Source organism: Mauremys mutica, chromosome 6 (genome assembly GCF_020497125.1).
Source record: "Mauremys mutica isolate MM-2020 ecotype Southern chromosome 6, ASM2049712v1, whole genome shotgun sequence".
Lineage (NCBI taxonomy): Eukaryota > Metazoa > Chordata > Testudines > Geoemydidae > Mauremys > Mauremys mutica.
This window is the reverse complement of record NC_059077.1, coordinates 111,164,966-111,184,169: the sequence shown is the minus strand read 5'-3', so window position 1 is coordinate 111,184,169 and position 19,204 is coordinate 111,164,966. Positions and strand designations below refer to the sequence as shown.

The following is a 19,204-nucleotide window of genomic DNA, read 5'->3' as shown; positions in this document are numbered from 1 at the left end:
CTGCATCTGTCTAGCTGTCACACCAATATCTTGCTGAGTGCCTGCTGCAATTTCTCAGGTTCTTTATTTATACAGGAACTCATTTAGTTTGATCCAAAAGCTATTTCCAAAATGCCTGTAGTACACAAAAAAGCACTTTATCAACAGACAGTCCATTGCTCTGCAGATGTGAATTTCTGGGAGCATCTTTGTGGTGCGGGGTGTAGTCTGTTGGGGTGATAATGGTTTTAAAGAGAAACAATCTTAATTCCAATGAAAACTTGTATATATTAAATAAATCCAGATGTCTAAAGGTCTGGTAGCACGTCACTCTCAGAAGCTATTCCTAAAAGGTCTGCTTTTCAGAGGTTTCTTCTTTATTTTCCCACGTGAATGTACCAAAACCCTGATACCTGAAGTAGTCATTTCTGTGAACTGCTTGCTCCAAAATTGCATATTTTAACAGCAACTTTGCCATATGATATAGTGCTGGACTTTTTCAAGTTAGAAAGTAAAACTAGTAAAAGGTTGCTGCATTTCTGAATTCTAAAGTGATAACATTTCTGCTGCTGAAAAACCTAGCTGCATACCTGTGAGAAATCCTGCCACTCTGACTAGAGCTTGTAAACAATGGATTTCATCCTGCCAGGTACTGAGACTTCAGTCCCTCTTGAAGTAGATTGGAGTTTTGGATGCTCAGCACCTTCAATCCTTATGTCCTTTTGCTAGAAATTCACTAGCTAACTAAACTTGATCATTCATGGAAAATATTTTCCCCCTCCCCCAATTCCAGCTTGATCATCACTTGAGTCATAAATGGGTCTTTCACTAACCAGCTGTAGCTAGAGCAAACATTTGCTTAGCTTCCTGCTTGAGACAGGAACATTTATATTTAATGTAATCAGAATGATTTTTTGTGCTGGGTAGCAGCCTGCTCTATTGCATGCACGTATTTTGACAAACCAGATAAGATTTATTTATTTTCAGCTAAATGGTAAATGGGAAGATTCCCAGGGGAAAGGCAGCAGATGTATGCAGAATTTGTTAACTGGTTACTTATTATCTTCATTGTTAATCTACTTGTGATAGCTGCTTTTCCTGCAGGCACAATCTAGGTCTCTGCACTGCATGCATTTAAAACCAGATTCCGACACCCTTGATCACACTGAATTAGTGCCTTCCTCTGGGAATTTGGAATAATGAAATAAATGGGACTACTGCTGAAGTAATGTAGTGAATGAGTAAAGGTATCAGATTCTGGCTCTTCTGGTAAAATGTGTGACATGGCTTCTGAGCCCTAAATTCACTGGAGCGAAATGGGAAAAATGTTGTGTATAGATGTCTTGGTTCCAAACCAGAGACTTGTTTGCAGAAATGCCCTTTGCATTACTAAAATGGAAGCCTGAAACATAACTGGCTAGTGTAGATCTGTGTTTGCATCTTTCCATTTTAGGGAGAAAAAATTAAGTCCTACTATGCCACATTGGCACCCCCATTCTCCTTCATATGAAAACAAGAGACACGGTTTTATTTAAATTCAAGCCTTACTGCTGCATACTTCTTTTGGAATGACTCCTATGGAAGAATTACAGAACTACTAGCAAGACTGACCTTTACAGGATGTTTTATTTAAGTAATTGGAAGCAATAACACTGGCTCGCCCCCTTTTACCAGACTATAAGCTGTTTGGCTTTGGTTATCCTCATTTTCTCTTCTGGGTTCTCTCTGGACCATATCATGGCTCTTCTACAAAGAGCAGAGAAAGGGGAAATGCATTGCTGTGTTGCCCCAGGAACACACCAGGGGGAAGGAATTGTGGTTCTTGACTCGCAGTTCCCTCCTTGTCTCCCTTGCATGAGGGAGAGGGGAAGTAACATGCTGCTGACCTGTGGGATGACATTTCCCTGTCTCCATACCTTTGGGAGTAGTGGTGGTACGTGGACACGCACCCCTGAGTGCCAGGACCCAAGGTCTGGATATGCTACACAAAGGGGGGATTCTTACTCCTCTTATTCCTATTCCTTTACCAGGGCATGTTGACCAAGTCAAAAAATAGCTCTTCAGAATTGATGGGACTTCTTGAAAAGAAAGTTTAATTAAGGATGGCAGAATTAGAATTAGGTCGCGTATTTTAGTCTGGGAATCCATTTTAGCCATTGAAATGTACCTAAAATACCATAAAATGTAAATAAGGTAGGGTGACCAGACAGCACATGTGAAACATCGGGACAGGGAGTGGGGGGTAATAGGAACCTATATAAGAAAAAGACCCAAAAAACGGGACTGTCCCTATAAAATCGGGACATCTGGTCACCCTAAAATAAGGGAGAGAGGAGGCAGACAAAGGTGCTGAGTTGTATACTCATCCATGAATAATTAAATAACACAGCAAAAAAAGGGAGCCAAGGAAAACTCATTTAAACTAAGTAAAATAAGTCACCCATCAGGCCAAAAATTGACATTAAGAAGCAAATTGCCAAAGTATTTTCTTTGGAAAGATGTATGTGATTCCTCTTAACCTTCTCTCCCCCTCCCCCACAAAGAACCCTCCCCCCTTCTGTGTTCCAGAGTCCTAAATTAAAATTGTGTCCATGCCTTAGATAAAAGCAATTTGGTTACGGCTGTGCTTTCATTGAACACCAATGCCTATCAGACAGCTTTGCTAAGAGGGGAAATAATCCTGTCGTTATTTTCCACAGAAGGACACTTCTTAACACTTTAGTGTGATGCCATGAGCATTCCAGTAATAAATCCCCGGTTTGGTTCCTTGTTCTGGAAAGCTATCACCTCCTCATGGAGTAAGTGACCAAACACAAGTGCATCAAGAACAAAAATAATAAGTATTCCTTTTCAAAATGGATATTAAAAATGCCGTTAGGGTGACAGCAGTTAAAGATGCCCCTTCCTCATATGTCATTCTGGGGTTGGATCACACAAGTGGATAGAAGAAAAATCATGTCAGTCCCTTGAGGCGTTGAATTGGAGCGTATAAACTCCTTGCATCCTGAGGGCAGGGAAAGGGCTACAGTAGGCTCAGGAAGAATTAGGAGTTGCACCAACTGGGCTCAGTTACAGCTCTGATAAACTGGCTTGTGTCAAGTACTGAGATGAGAGTAAGAAGAAGGAAGTTCTTCCTGAGGAAAAGGCTTTCAAGCACATAACAATAAAGGATCCTTCTAGTGACTAGGCCAGGAGGAGATACTCACCATGTATGGGCTGATCTGCTGATGGCTTGTTTTATTGGTGGCTGGCTGGAGCAAGCCTGCCTCCTCCCTCCCTCCTCCTTTTTTGCAGTCTCTGAACTGGGCATCAGGAAGGTTCAAGCCACTTGTTTAACTGGGACTCCTGGGTCAAAGTATGGGGAGGAAGGCAGTTATACGTGAGTGCGGCACTTCCAAATGGAGATAAAATAGCTTTCCCTGTGGATGCAAACTAAAGATTTTGTGTCAGGGACAGACCCAGTCAAGAGGTGATCACTAGAGAGTCTTCCATAGTCTGCCACGACAGAATCATTGATGGTTTAGTAGCATGTTAGCCTGCATTTGCCATTGCTGGTCTTTAAAATGTTTGCAAGACAATCTGCTCAATATTGGGAGTGTGAGGTCCAGTCATAAATGTTGTTTTATTAGACGAACTTACGTTGGAAGATTCTAAAACATGCCAAGTGAAGTGGTTGAAAAATTGAGTGATTTTTTTTTTCCCCACAAAAATGTATGGGAAAATTTTTGCCAATTTTCCATGGAAGAACTTTGAAATATTCTGACCAAATTCTGAGTTTAGAAAGAGAAAATCTTAACTCATTTAAATAACAGTGAAACATGTGGCACAAAAGTCAGAGTTGAGTCTAAGGGCATGGCTACACTTGCAGATGTAGAGTGCTGTGAGTTAAACCAGCCCTCAGAGACCATAGCAGGGAAAGCGCTGCAGTATGTCCACACCTTCAGATGCAAGCGCACTGGAGTGGCCACATTAGCAGCTCTTGCAATGGCCACAGAGAGCAGTGCATTGTGGTAGCTATCCCAGCATGCAAGTGGCTGCAACATGCTTTTCAAACAGGAGGAGTGGAGTGGAGTGCGACGGGGATGTGTTGTGTGTATGTGGGGGGAGAGAGAGTGGGATTTTGTGGGGCTGAGAGCATGTCAGCATGCTGTCTTGTAAGTTCAGACAGCAGCAGACACCCTCCCCCGCCTCTCTCTCTCTCTCACAGTATTCCACAGTAATGGCTTGCTTTGTACTGGAGCAGATAAGCATGCCAGCTGTCAGAAATGGAGCTTTGAAAGAGCATATCTGCATTCCTGCAGCGATTCCAAAACAATGTCAAAAGTGGCCACTTGACTTAAGGGGATTATGGGACATTTCCAGAGCCCGATCAGAGTGCAGTAATGCAACACCTCATTCACACTGACGCCTGGGCATTTCAGCTGAGGCACACCAAGCGTTATGCTTCTCGTGGAGGTGGATTACCAGGAGCGCTCCAGCTGCAGAGTTCAGGCTCTCTAAGTGCCTTGCCAGTGTGGACGGGTCGTGAGTTAGGGCACCTGGGGCTGTTTTAATGCGCTCTAACTTGCAAGTGTAGCCAAGCCCTAAGGAAATAACAAGGTGTTAAGCAGGTGTAAATTAAAGTAGACCATCTTTCACTTTAACATAAACCTGTTAGTTGCTTTTCCTGGTACTGTATTTCCTTTCCTTCCAGCTTTTCAGTAGATGAGTTGCACCAAATTACCTTCCCTTAAACTCAGTGGGCCAGATTCAGAGGTGATGTGTGAAGGGATGTGCAAGTTGCACATTGGCAAGTGGGTGTGAATGTAAAGGTGTTTGTTAATATAAATTGAATGGTGAAGAGGATTGAAGGATGTGTAAATTAGATCAGTACAGGGCTAGGATTTGTCACCTTCTGCTCCAGGGAGGGGTAGAGAGAGAGGTGATGGTGTAGTAATTTGCTAATGTATTGCTGGCATAGACCAGCACTAAATTACCCCAACCTTCAACCCTCCCCTGACTAGTAAGTAATGGGAGTGGATCCAAAGTTCTATCTGTTTTTGCCACCTGCTCCAGAGCAGGAGTAAGCAGGCACGTAGCCCTTACTTATTCATGTGTGTTCAGACCAAAGTTCTGTAGATCATGTCTAGGGATGTATGTGTAGGTTGTTTTATTTTGGAGGTGGGTGTGAGGTTAGGGCACTTACTCCCTCATCTAGGTGTGCAGTCCAACTCACAATGTACCGTTTCCATTCACTTCAATTTTTCATGACTTAATTTGGCCCATGGTCTTCAGAGACTTTCTCCAGAATTCTGTAAAATATTCCAAGGTCCTTCGGGGCCCACAATCTGTGCAGTATAAGTTGTGAGAGTCCCTCATGGGTTTTGTGAGTAAAATGTTGTATTTAATGGAAATATATTACTTTAAACACTGATCTTCTCTAGCCTCCTAAAACATTAAAATAAGGCAAAGTCTGTTGAATTATGTGGATATGTTCATCCAGTCTCCTTGATTAATACTGATAGTAAAATATTTGCAAAGGCATTCATGAAACAGACTGGAAATTATTCTGCCAGACTTGATACATCCCAGCCAAGTAGATTTTATTAAAAATAGATTCTCATGTAAAAACATCAGACTGTTCATTGGCCTAATAAATATCAATCATTATGCTAAGGACCAAATTGGGTTTGGTAGATGCAAAAATAGCTGCTCAGAAATAACTTTTCTTCATATCTTTTGTTTTGGACTGGGGCAAAATTTCAACTGAATCATTTGTTGTACCCAGAAATAGAAGCAGCAGTGTCTAGACATGGAAAGTTGTCCAAAGCATTTACAAAATAGAATTGCAAGACCAGGATTGTCCTCTCTTTGAGTACAAGTGTGCACTGAAATTGCGATAGCGGTAAGGCAAAAATACACACTTACATTGTTGAGAATGAATTTAAAGCAAGTGAACATACATGGCTGATTATGTAATTTATAATCAATGTATTCTGCACAGGCTATTTCCAAAACATTAGAGCTCAGAAATTGTTTTTTAAAGGGATATTAAAATTAATTAGGGAAAATATCTCAAATCAGGTCCAAACCATGGACTAGAGCAGAGGTGGGCAAACTACAGGCCACATCCTGCCTGCCGGACCGTCCTGCCCAGCCCCTGAGCTCCTGGCCTGGGAGGCTCGCCCCCGGCCCCTCCCTTGCTATTCCCCCTCTCCCCCCACTTCAGCTCACTCCGCCGCTGGTGCAATGCTCTGGGCAGTGGGGCTGCGAGCTTCTGGGGCAGCGCAGCTGCAGAGCCCGGCCTGACCCGGGGCTCTGTGCTGCGCGGTTGCGACAGTGAGCTGGCTCTAGCTGGGTGGCGTGGCTGGAGCGCCACCAGCCACTGGTGCTCCAGGCAGCGCGGAAAGGGGGCAGGGAGCGGGGGAGTTGGATAGGGGGCAGGGGAGTTTGGGGTGATGGTCAGGGGACGGGGGTGTGGATAGGGGCAGTCAGAGGGTGGGGAACAGGGGGGTTGAATGGGGGCAGGGGTTCCCAGGGGCAGTCATGAAGGAGGGGGGTTGGATGGGGCAGCGGGGGGCAGTCAGGGGCAGAGGTTCCAGGGGCAGTCAGGGGAGAGGGAGTAGGGGTGGTTGGATGGGGCAGGGGTCCCTGGAGGGGCAGTCAGGAATGAGAGGAGGGGTTGGATGGGGTGGCGGGGGGAGCAGTCAGGCAGGGGGTCCAAGGGTGGTCAGAGGGCAGAGAGCAGGGGGGTGTGTGTGTGGATGGGGCAGGGGTCCCGGGGAGGGATGTCAGGGAACGGGGGGGTTGGATGGGGCAGGAGTCCTGTTGGGGGGGGCGGATAGTGGGTGGAGGCCAGGCCACGACCCCCTCCCCTAACCGGCCCGCCATACAATTTCCGAAACCCGATGCGGCCCTCAGACCAAAAAGTTTGCCTGGCCCTGGACTAGAGTCTCAAAACCAGTTACAGCTCCTTCACAGCAATCAAATGGCATAAAAGGTCTGTCATGGAGTGACAGGTGGCCAGTAGAAAACTCCTCCTATATAGGGAAACTTCCTGTTGGTGCATCTGAGACACTGCTGAGCATCCATCATTTGCACTCTCCCACACAGGGTGCGGGTACTGAGCCAGGGAGAAGTTGGAGCAGAGCTCTGTTCCACTACACCTATTGCCCACTGACTTACGGTCCATTAAGGACCCTTAGTCAGTGGCACAATATAAGTTGCAAAGAATCCTGTGGCACCTTATAGACTAACAGACGTTAGTCTATAAGGTGCCACAGGATTCTTTGCTGCTTTTACAGATCCAGACTAACATGGCTACCCGATACAATATAAGTTGTGCAGCAGGAGCTGTTAGTAGTTTCTGGTCCCAATAATATGGCTATCAAACACACATTCCTCTCCTCTCCTCCCCTCCACCCGCACCAAGCACAGCTCTTGTGCATGAGAAAATCTGCCCCTCTGTCTAGTGACTGACCTGGAGCGCACTTTACCAATGGGAACATTTAAATCTACTGGGGTGGGGATGAGGGGAAACTATTTTTAAAAGCGTGGAATAGAATAAAACCACCGAAAAATCAAGAGAACCAATAACAAGTGCAGTAAGGGCCTTATTGTCCAAATAACTGATTATTTTGGTTTGCTGACAGTTCCAACAAATAAATAAATAAAGGCCGCTGAAGTCAATAGAAAAAGACAGAAAAAATTCATTTCAGATTGAACAGAACATTGTGAGAGGTTGAATAAAAGCAAAGAAAACGAAGGATTAGATTAGCCAAAGAGAGGTGGTGGTAGTGCCCGTTTGAATCCTTGCTCTGGAGAAGGGGCTTGAACCCAAATCTCCCACTCCTAGATGACTGCCTAAGCACCAGCATATTGGGTATTCTGGGGTGGGTCTTTCTCAAGATGTACTGTTGAAGCTGCTCCATTTTGTATAAATAATGATACTGTCATTGGAGCAGGGACTGGAACAGGGGTGTCCCCCTCTTGGATAAGCATGCTAACTACCAGGCTATAGGCTGTTCTGGGGCAGGCTTCTCTCAGTCTCTCCTGTTGACACTGTTCCGTTTTGTAGAAATACTTAAATGGTCAATGGGCCAGAGAGAATCCCCTTGTGAATGTAGCCCCCCAAAATAAGAATGCTTTGATTTTTTTTCAAACGAAACAGATTGCTGAAATTGACATAAATTTGTGACATGTTTTGCTCAGTCAAATTTGCTATTTTTGGTGAGGGGGGGAAAATGTTTCATCATTAAAATTTCAGCCAGTTTAATCACAGCACATATCACCCTACTGAACACACAGCCCCACTGAAGTCAATAGGATGGGACTACAGAAGGCGTATGCTACTACTCTGTGAGTGATGGCATCACAATATAAGCCTTAGGGAGGAGGCAGCCACTCAAAATGGCTTTGGACCAGATTATTTACGCAGGGTGAATAGTGGATTTGAATTCAGTGATATTACATGAGGAGTAAGGTACCAGTTTCCATGAGGGAAGGAGGGAGAATCTGACTCCTAGAGATGCAAGATTAATATAGCACCAGTGCCACTTCTATTCATCTTCTGGAACAATCTATTCCACAAATAATCCCATTCAAATAAGTAAGGGTGGTATGATCAATGCAGCAGAGTTCTTGCAATTTTGCTCTCAGCTCAGTTTGTGACAGTACAATGAAGGGAAATGAATATACGAGATGTAACACAGGTTACAGTGCTAGGACATTGCAAGTGCCATTGGTATTCCTATGTAGAACACTAACCCATTCTATTTTCCTAACCCACCCTAATCAACCCGCTCTACATGCCAAAGCTCCCAAATGTGCTCAAATACCCACTGAAGTATGTGGTTCTACTTATCTTCAGGTTACACAATGGTTCCCTCAGTCCAGCTTGCACTACTGTTGTGACATTAAAATTCATGTCCAGTTGATCAATATGCAGTATTATGCTGGAAAAAAAGTATCCAGGAGCTAAAACTCTCAAACCTTTGAGTGCATAGAAGAAAAGAGCCAGGAAATACAACAGCAGGCTCAAACCCATTGAAAGGAGGAAACCATTTTTTTAAGTATTTGGGCTTTGAAAACCAGCCACCCTTTACTTAGGCTGAAAGGATACCCTCTTGTGGTTTTATGTTCCAGATTGGATTGATTGTGGTATATGAACACGTCACACTCTAATGTATATATCCTCCCAACATCCCTGTGAAATAAGAAAGTGTTATTACCCTCCCTCTAGAGATGAGGAACTGAAGCACAGAGAGAAACAGTGACTTGCCCAAGGTCACATAGAGAATCTGTTGCAGAGAAGGGAATAGAAATCAGGTCTCCATAGTCATAGGCTACTGCCCTAACCACTAGATATCTTCCCTCCCTCCCTCACTGTTCCAGCACCTCCAACTCAGAAAGTCCAAAGAACATCCACATCCTCAATTTAGCCCTTAGTGTGCTGCTACTTCCAATTAGAGTAGAGAAAACTACAAAATTTGATACACCCTAAAGACAGAGCATTCTTAGTGAGCAATCTCTGCCTCTTGTATCTTCAGATCTCTGATGCTCTTTATTTAGTTGCTCAAAAAGAAAAGTGTGGTTGTTGGCTAATGCACCAGAGTTAGCTGTATTTGAAGTCCTTCCTCAGAATATAGAAGTCCACAGTAATAGCATATGGGCTTTGGAAAATAATTGAAGCATCCAGGACTGCATCTATTCTCATAATCTGCATCAGTACATAAATGTCAGGTCCTACCACCTACTGTCTAAGAATACAAGAGTTCTAAAGCTTCCCCTATTATTTAATAAAATAGGTACATAGAGGAGCATTAGAGAGACCCTTTATGTAACTTTAACAGATTATACTGGGCTGTTTGACGAGTGCTTAAGGGCACTTCCTAAAATGTGCTATGTACTCAACCTCACAAATTTAAAAATAATGAAAGAAACAACATGAACTTTAATTCACTGGAAGATTTCTGACCTAGTTACCTAAGTTACTTCCTCTAAAGACTTTAATGTCGTCTTTTTTTTTTTTTTTAATTCAGGTTGATATGAAGATATACATTCTGAAACACTGAAGCAGAGGAAGAGCTCCGCCAGAAGCATGAATGATGCACAGTTTCAGTCTGGTAAGTCTCTATTAATTTATGTTGTTGATGGTGATTTTTTCCATCATTGATCTTGTTTACGTTTACAGTAACCTCTCAGATGTTGCAAAGATTTTGCCGCTTGTATTGTTGGCTCTCTATTTTATCCTTGATGAAAGCTGGCCGTTCTTTTAACAGAACAGAAATATTCTGTCTCTGCTGCAGGCTTAGCTCCTAGAAACTCAATTTTATAATTGACACCAGAACTCATACACCCTGGTCCATTTAGGGAAGGGAGGACTGTTCTGTATATAAACAATGCTGTCTTTTTCTGGGGGACTAGTGCTTAGGTGTGTTTATGAACAGTAGCCCTGGTCCCTTTGGAGACTCTGCCACCTAGTGGTTATGATACTGTGCACCCAAGAACCCACACAGCAAACCAAGGCTAGAAATGCACAATATTGGGAAGTTATAAGGCAGTTCTAAAGGTTAAAGAAGTATCTGGACAGGCCGTAGCAGCTACTGAATTTAAATCCATTTCTTTATAACCTGGAGAGACAAAACAGCTGGTATCACAGCATTGGAACAGCATGAGAGGCTCAGGTGGTGTTTCTTTAGGCCTAAAAGGGATTCACAAGAACGTCAAAGGTATCAGCATGCAGATATGCAGTACAGTGCCCGTAAGCCTCTATCAGTACCAGATTCACCTGCTATCAGTACCAGATTCACCTCTCAACCCATGTGGCTTTTTTATTTGTAAAAAGAGGGACTCTGTCATATACTGCGAGGAGTCCTGCTAAAAAAAAAAATGAGTCTTGGGATGAGTGCTAGCTTCACAGTCTTTTTAGAGGGCGATGTTGGAACAAACATATGCACAGAGAAAAGTAAAGGAATAAAAGGCCTATGCAAATGATAAGATACACAACTCCTTGTCTTCCCTGAAGGTTTTATGGGTTCATAAATTTCACTTCTCTAAAGATAACAAAGAATCCTGTGGCACCTTATAGACTAACAGACGTTTTGCAGCATGAGCTTTCGTGGGTGAATACCCACTTCTTCAGATGCAAGTGGGTATTCACCCACGAAAGCTCATGCTGCAAAACGTCTGTTAGTCTATAAGGTGCCACAGGATTCTTTGTTGCTTTTACAGATCCAGACTAACACGGCTACCCCTCTGATACTTCTCTAAAGATGATATTTGTGCAGGCTTCTTATTCCCTAATATGTGATGGGCAGAATTCCCTTAATTCTTAAACATTTTCACCTAGGAGGTAGTGAGAGTGAGAGACACAGCGTGAATAGCGACCCCCCCCTTGGTAGTCAGGTACTACCCCTTGCCAAGTATAAATGCTGTCCTCAGGACGTTCTCGTAAGCTTCTACTTGACTGTGTTTGGTGAAGGAGCTTCTTCCACAGCAGCTGCATCCCGTCCACCCTTCTGTGGCTCCGTTAGAATAATGCTTTGTTGGATATCTCTTTTCTTAACATCCCGCCTTCCAGTCAAGTCTTGTTAAAGTGGCTACATTTTGGACTGTTTGTCTGCAGCATTTTGGGGTGTGGGTCAGACACTCAGGCACTAAGTTCTGCTTTAGAGATTTAGGTGCCTCTTCTAGGCACTTCCATGCAGTGACACTTTAGTGCTCTGGAACCAATTTTTTTCTGGTCCAATCTTCTATACTTTACTCGGCACTAGGCTCTTGTTCTGATGGTCTTGCTGCATTGATGCTTGTGTTTAGCTAGTTTCATGTTTCTTTTTGCTGCTTCGTCATTTTCTTGGCTTTACCAGTATGGCATCCAAGGAGGAAGTTCAGTGACTTCAAACCGATCAGCATGACAGAAAAATGGCATAGACCAAATACTATCTTCATTGCATGATCTGCCTCAGAGTAAACCACTAGATGATGTGCACACCTCAAATGTCACTGCCAGGACTGAAGAAACACGAGGTGTGCCTCTCTGTCACCTAGGGAGACTCTTTCTTGGGCTGTACAGATCAGCTTGTAGTGCTTTGAATTAATCAGATGAGACGGTGGAGCATCAGCACTAAAGCCTGGTCTACACTAGGCGTTTAAACCGGTTTTAGGAGCGTAAAACCGATTTAACGCCACAACCGTCCACACTAGGAGGCACCTTATATCGATTTTAATGGCTCTTTAAACCGGTTTCTGTACTCCTCCCTAACGAGAGGAGTAACGCTAGTATTGGTATTAACATATCGGATTAGGGTTAGTGTGGACGCTGATCGATGGCATTGGCCTCCGGGAGCTATCCCACAGTGCACCAGTGACCGCTCTGGACCGCAATCTGAACTCGGATGCAGTGGTCAGGTAGACAGGAAAAGCCCCGCGAACTTTTGAATATTTCCTGTTTGCCCAGCGTGGAGCTCCGATCAGCACGGGTGGCGATGCAGTCCGAAATCAAAATAAAAAAAGAGCTCCAGCACGGACCATGCGGATGTGATCGCTGTAAGGGCAGGCAAATCCGTTCTATCAGCGCTCCGTTACAGAAGATGAAATTCAGAATCCTTTTTTAAAAATCTCCAGACAGACGCCATAGCAGGGACTCAGCGCACTGCAGCGTGACAAGCGTAACGGAAAGCCAAAGAATCAAATGGACGCTCATGGACTGGAGGACTGAAGCTATCCCACAGTTCCTGCAGCCTCCGAAAAGTATTTGCATTCTTGGCTGAGCTCCAAATGCTTCTAGGGTCAAACACAGTGTCCGCGGTGGGTCAGGGCATAGCTTGGCAATCTACTCACCCCCCACACACACCCCCAGAAGCGAAAGGGAAAACAATCCTCTGACTCTTTTACATGTCACCCTATCTTTACTGAATGCTGCAGATAGACACGATGCTGCAGCCGTCAACACCAACATCATCACTCCCCCCCTGCCATGGGTGGCTGATGGTACAAAAGGACTGGTAACCGTCCTCGTCATCAGCCTATTGGCACATGGGGCAGTAACCATGCTGACTAGCATCCGTCAGGTCGATCAAGGGCGCCTGGCCCTAATTTTTTCTGGTGGTGGATGGTGCAATATGGCTGGTAACCATCGTCATCATAGCAACAGGGGGCTGAGCTCCATCAGCCCCTACCCTTCATGTGTAAAGAAAAGATTCAGTTGCCCCTGGACTAGCAGAGGAATGCTGGGCTTCTCTCCTACACACTGCTTAATGTCCTGTCTGGACTATCATAGCAGCTGGAGGCTGCCTTCCACTCATTTCTCACTAACAAGTCACCATGTCTTATTCCTGCATTCTTTATTACTTCATCACACAAGTGGGGGGACAATGGTATGGTAGCCCAGGAAGGCTGGGGAAGAATGGAATGAACAGGTGGGGTTGTTACAGGAGCACCCCTGTGAATAGCATACAGCTCATAATCTATGCAGGATCTGACACAGAGCAACTGTGCTCTCTGGTTCTCTGATACAGTGGTTATCTAGTACACTTGCCTATATTCTAGGCAGGACTGATTCTATTTTTAGATACCAAAAAGGAGGGATTGACTCAGGGAGTCATTCCCAATTTTAGCTTTTGCGCCCCTGGCTAAGAGCAGCCAGGGGCACTTATGACAGCAGCAAATGGTACAAAAGGACTGGCAGCCATGATCATCTTAGTTCCAATTTATGGAAGGGTTTGGATGTTGCAATATGGCTGGTAACCATCTCTGCTGTCATGCAAAAGCAAAAGCATGCTTCTGTGTAGCGCTGCTGAATCGCCTCTGTGAGCGGCATCTAGTACACATATGGTGAGAGTCACAAAAGGCAAAACAAGCTCCATGATTGCCATGCTATGGCATCTGCCAGGGCAATCCAGGGGAAAAAGGCGCGAAATGCTTGTCTGCCGTTGCTTTCCCAGAGGAAGGAGTGACTAACGACATTTACCCAGAACCACCCGCGACAATGATTTTTGCCCCATCAGGCACTGGGATCTCAACCCGGAAGTTCCAAGGGGCGGTGGGGGAGGCTGCGGGAACTATGGGATAGCTAGGGAATAGCTACCCACAGTGCAACGCTCCAGAAGCCGACGCTAGCCTCGGACCGCGGACGCACACCACCGAATTAATGTGCTTAGTGTGGCCGCGCGCAATCGATTTTATAAAATCTGTTTTACAAAACCGGTTTATGCAAATTCGGAATAGTCCCATAGTGTAGACGTACCCTAAGACAGCACCCAGACCCATCCCCCATTGTGGTAAGACCAAGTAGGGGGGCTTCACAATGGAAGCATCCCATTCCTTTTCCAGCCAGAGCCCCGACTCCCAGAAATGCTGTATCAGATTTTCTCCTTTTTCTTTCATGTGCTCGAGAAGGAGATGTTGATTCTGGCAGTCGGCACTTGCTTAATGGCCTTATAGAAGATCAGGTGCAGTTGTGTGAACCTACATCACAGCTGATTCTGTGGGATTTGGGGCATTTCTCTTGGGGTGGGTTGTTTTTTTTGGGGGAGGGGGAATACCCCTTGAGCTTCTTACCCTCCAGAAGTGAAAATGCAGCACAGATAGTATCTTAGGAAAAGGGGAAATACTTGCTTTGTAATTCTGTTTCTCAGCAGCGATCATCTTACAGGATTCTCAGTCCCATGTATCTCCCCTTTACTAGAGTTTGGAGTTTACTCTTTATTTTTTTTTATTTTTTTGGTTATGTTGATCTTGAACTGCCTTCTCTCCCGTGCAAAGGAACTAACCACAATATTCATGGGGAGCATTTATACTTGGTAGGCGTGGCTCAGGTTGGCCAGTAGCTACACATCAGAGCTAAGGGAGTTGTGTCACTCTCAATCTAAGTAGTTGAGGTCCAGGAGTGAAGATCCTGCACACACATGATATCTCAGGAATAGCAGAAGGTCAAGGTAAGTCATTTTTCTTTCACAGTATTATGCATTTTAAAACTGTGAAACAATATGACATTTGAATGTCAATTGCAATGTTAATTAGTGAGTTGGTAATAAAGACAGGTGGTCTGGGTGCAGCTGGATTTCTGTGTACTGCTGACTCCATTTAAAAAATGTACAGAATGCCTCCCAGTGCTTCTGCATGGTGCAGTGTCACTGTGCACTCTCCTTTTCTGTGGGCTGTGACTAAGACACATACTTGAGCTCTTACAAATAGGCAAAGCAAAATCATTTCTCTCTGCCCCTGTCCCCTATAGCTTTTGTTTTATTTTATAAAACGGGACTGGATTCCACCTACAGCCTGTCCTAGACTTTGCAAATCAGACTACTCCTGGTCAATCGCCATCCATGATTTAATGTCTCAAAACTGGGCTCTCTTCATTTAGGGTGAGTGCAGGTTTCCCGTTTTTCACTGAAGAATAAAGAATGGCCATACTGGGTTGGACCAGTGGTCCATCTAGCCCAGTATCCTATCCTTTGACGGAGGGAATGAACAGAGCAGGCAATCATCAAGCGATCCATCCCCTGTTATCCATTCCCAGCCTCTAGCAGTCAGAGGCTAGAGATAACCAGAGCATGTGGTTGCATCCCTGACCATCTTGGCTAATAGCCATTAATGGACCTATCCTCCATGAACTTATCCGATTCTCTTTTGAACCCCATTATAGTTTGGCCTTTACTACATCCCCTGGCAATGAGTTCCACAGGTTAACAATACGTTGGGTGAAGAAGCAGGGGTGCTGGAACAATTTGAATAGTGGGGGCAGAGAATCATTGAACCAAACTGTAAACCCTGTATATAATGGAAACAACATTAAGCCCTAGTTCCAGCACCTATGTGAAGAAGTACTTCCTTTTGTTTGTTTTAAACTTGCTGCCAATCTCTACTCTCAGAACTCTAACGTTTTTATTTGTCTGGCTGAAGAAAACTCTCTGGAGCCAATCAGTGCTGTTGGAGGTGTGTTTTCAGAGTGAGTGAAACATTTCTATTATCCAAGGGCTGAACAGGTCAGGTGGCCTTCATAGTATTCCTGTCAGTTCCACAAAGGAAAATGAAAGTTTGAATTCAGGAGTGTGTCCCTGCTTTATTGTTCTTTAGTAGCAGTGGTAGCCTTTGTCTACCCTCAAATCTGCACTGGTTTCGTTCAACTGGGTCAAACCCCGAGTAGACATTCTTTTTTCAGTTTGAGTGGTTTGTTTCAGTTTGTTCTTATTTTATTTAAGTTTAATCAAAATAAGCATAGCTTAAGCCTGGTTTAAACCATAATAAGAACATCAGCATGGCCTTTTTCTTTGTTTATATTTTTTGCAGCACTGGTTTAAATCACACATTAAGTTTAAACTGGCACAACACTGAATATAGACAAACTTGTAGATTGGCCCAGAAATACTCCTCCTGAATATTCTACACTATTTTCATTGTTAGATATGTGAATAAGGTCTCCTAAGTGCACAAGCTCCATGGTATAAACTCCTAGGCTCAGTATGGAAGGAAGACAATTTGAATGTTCTATAGAAAGATTACTTTGTCAAAAACCTGCTCATTTGAGCTTAATAACCCTGCAATTTCTAAGACAATTTGCACAATACCTGTGTTATATTTGTGCTAATGTTCTGTTTGAAATAAAATGGAAAAATGCTCTAGAGTACTTCAGATAACTATTTTTCCCTCAAATCTACTGTAATTTATGATTTTAAGAGTTCAACAGCAAAATGGAAAAGGTGTGTTTGTTTGCGGGTTTTAACACACACTCAAAAGTCTATATAGTAAATCAGGCTTGCTTGAAAAAAGGGGCATTTGTATTCAATACTTAAGTCTCTCTCTTGCTGACTGTTAAAACTTTCCTATTTTCCATGAACAAACACAACACTGTGCTTCTCCGCTGTGTCCCGCCTTCCAAGGGACGTTGTTCATTTTAATCCCAAAGTTTACCTACGTTTCTCATACATTTGGCATCCCCTCACTTTTATTGCTGAAAGCAACTTACGTCAGAAATAGACAATTGCGAACCTGAGATTATCCAAAGGGTTATTTACACCAACAGGAAGATTCTCAAATTTCCTGTATGAATAATATTTGTGTCCATCATTTCCCACACTCACACATGCTGGTCCCCATTTGGGCTTTGGAAGGTTGAGAAATATGAATAACACTGTGGTAAATGCTTGGACATCAGGAACATCACAACTTGCATATCATGGCCACAGAAAGCTTCCCTAGGAGTGAGGATTCCAAAAGTGTTGGTCTATACAACTCAACCTAAAGGAGAAAACTCTGTTAGGAGGAAATGATGCCATGCAGTTGAGAAGTATTCATTCAATCCAGTAGAGGGCAGTGGTACACATAGACAATAACCAGTTTATTACAGTACTTAGCCCAGAGTCAGATTTTGCCTCTTACTCTGTGAGCAACCCCAGTTGCTAGGACTACTGGGAAAGTAGGGTTCTATGTGTGAAGAAGGGTGGGAGAATTCCCCTATGAGGTAAAGTAATATACCCTTTTTACAGGGCGGCAGTGTGGTCTAGTGGATAGAACACTAAACTGGGACTCAGGAGACCTAGGTCGTTCTGTTCCTGGCTCTGCCATAGACCTGCTTGGTGACCTTGGGAAAAACACTTGATGGCTCTGTACCTCAATTCCCGCCCCTGTAAAATTGGGATAATTGTAGTACGTGGTGATCAAAACAAAGATCACAAAACAAAGCCATCCCAAAAGAAGTAACTTGAGAACTCCCCAACTTGAAATTTGTGTTATTTATTAAGCTCCCCCATGCAATACATTCTGATCCTGTTTGGTGACTGTGGAAGACCAGGAACCATAACGACTCCACATCTCCCCTTCTTTATTCCCCCCCCCCAAAGGATTAAAACTTTAAATATAAATCACTGTGTATATATACAACAATTACAAATAAACTTCCAATTTTTAAACCTATTTATGCTAATATATCTCTTTATCAACTCCATTTGAATAGACCTGAGCAGTCGTCTAAAGATCAAGTCTTTGAGGTGGTCTGACTTGTCTTCCAGACCATGTTCTCACTTCTGTTGAGTTTCCATGTGGAGCTGCCTGTGGGAGGGGGCTCACTTTCTAACAGAGTACCTGCATTGCAGATCCCCTTTGTTATGTGGGGAAATACTGAACATGACCCCTATTCCTCTGGAGAAGTCCTCCTAGAGTTTCCACTAGGTAGGATCTGGTAGTTTCCACTAAGTTCAGAACAGTTCCAAATGTCTGGGAGATGTTGAGGCAAACTTTGTTCTCTCGCCTCAGTTTAGGTAGTACTTATGTTCTGTGCTGAACATTGAAGTTTTGTTGCTGCTGAATTTTTATTTCAGCATCCTGTTTTCTAAATTCCTTCAGGTTGGACCACTTAGATGTAAACTGTGTCAATATCACAGGTAGAGGTGTCCTGAGTCATCTTGCCATCACAAGCTCTGCTGGAGAAAGTCCAGGTGCAAGTGTGTTGACCATTATGCCATTAGTGTATTTCATGGGTCGACTGATTTTTGCAGAAGGCTTTTTAATGTCTGCACTGCTCTCTACCTCCCTGTCGCTCTGGGAGGGCGGGGTAATGTGGACTACCAGTACCGATGTTCAGAATCAAAGTCTTGTGCAAATGCTGAGAATGTTTCAGAGGTAAATTGAGGCCCATTATCTGATATGAGAACTTCAGGAATTCCATGTCTTTCAAGTGTTGACTTTGGTTTCTGGCTGACCTGTGCTGATGAAGGCTATAAAGCATAGCCAAATCAATATATGTGGAGAAGTAATCAGCTCAGGGCCGGCTCTTGGTTTTTTGCCGCCCCAAGCAAAAAGATTTTTGGCTGCCCCAACCCCAGCCCTGGGCTCTCACCCCCCCACACACACTATTGCCCTCCCCCACCCGCACTCCCTGCCGCTCCAGCCCTGGGCTCTCTCTTCCCTCCCCCTACCCACACCCCCTGCCACCCCAGCACTGGGCTCCCCCCTACTCCGCCTGCTACCCCCTCACCTCCAGCTAGTCCGGCACTGGCAGGGTCTGGGTAAACCCTCAGCCCAGGGTCCTTCCAGCCATGGATCCTGCCTCCAGGACCATTCGGGACCCAGTGGGTCAGAGCTGGGGGCCCACCCCGGCAGGGGGCTGAGGAGCTGGGGCAGGGTAGCCCCAGAGGGAGTGGAGAGCGGGACACGGGCCCTACACGGAAGCGCCCCGCTGTCTATGGCCCCGCTGCTGCTGCTGCTGCTTCTGGCCGCCCTGCTGCAGTCCCTGGGCGGCTCGTGCTGC

At 44.5% G+C, this 19,204-nt stretch overlaps 1 protein-coding gene across 1 annotated transcript in view; it reads left to right on the top strand.

Annotated features, from left to right (window-relative positions):
* LINGO2 (leucine rich repeat and Ig domain containing 2) overlaps positions 1–19,204 on the top strand; it is a 456,232-nt gene that overhangs the window by 113,915 nt on the left and 323,113 nt on the right. Inside the window, exon 2 of the mRNA XM_045020198.1 lies at positions 9,999–10,082. The gene's annotated coding sequence lies outside the window, so the exon portion shown is untranslated. The remainder of the gene's footprint in view (positions 1–9,998; positions 10,083–19,204) is intronic.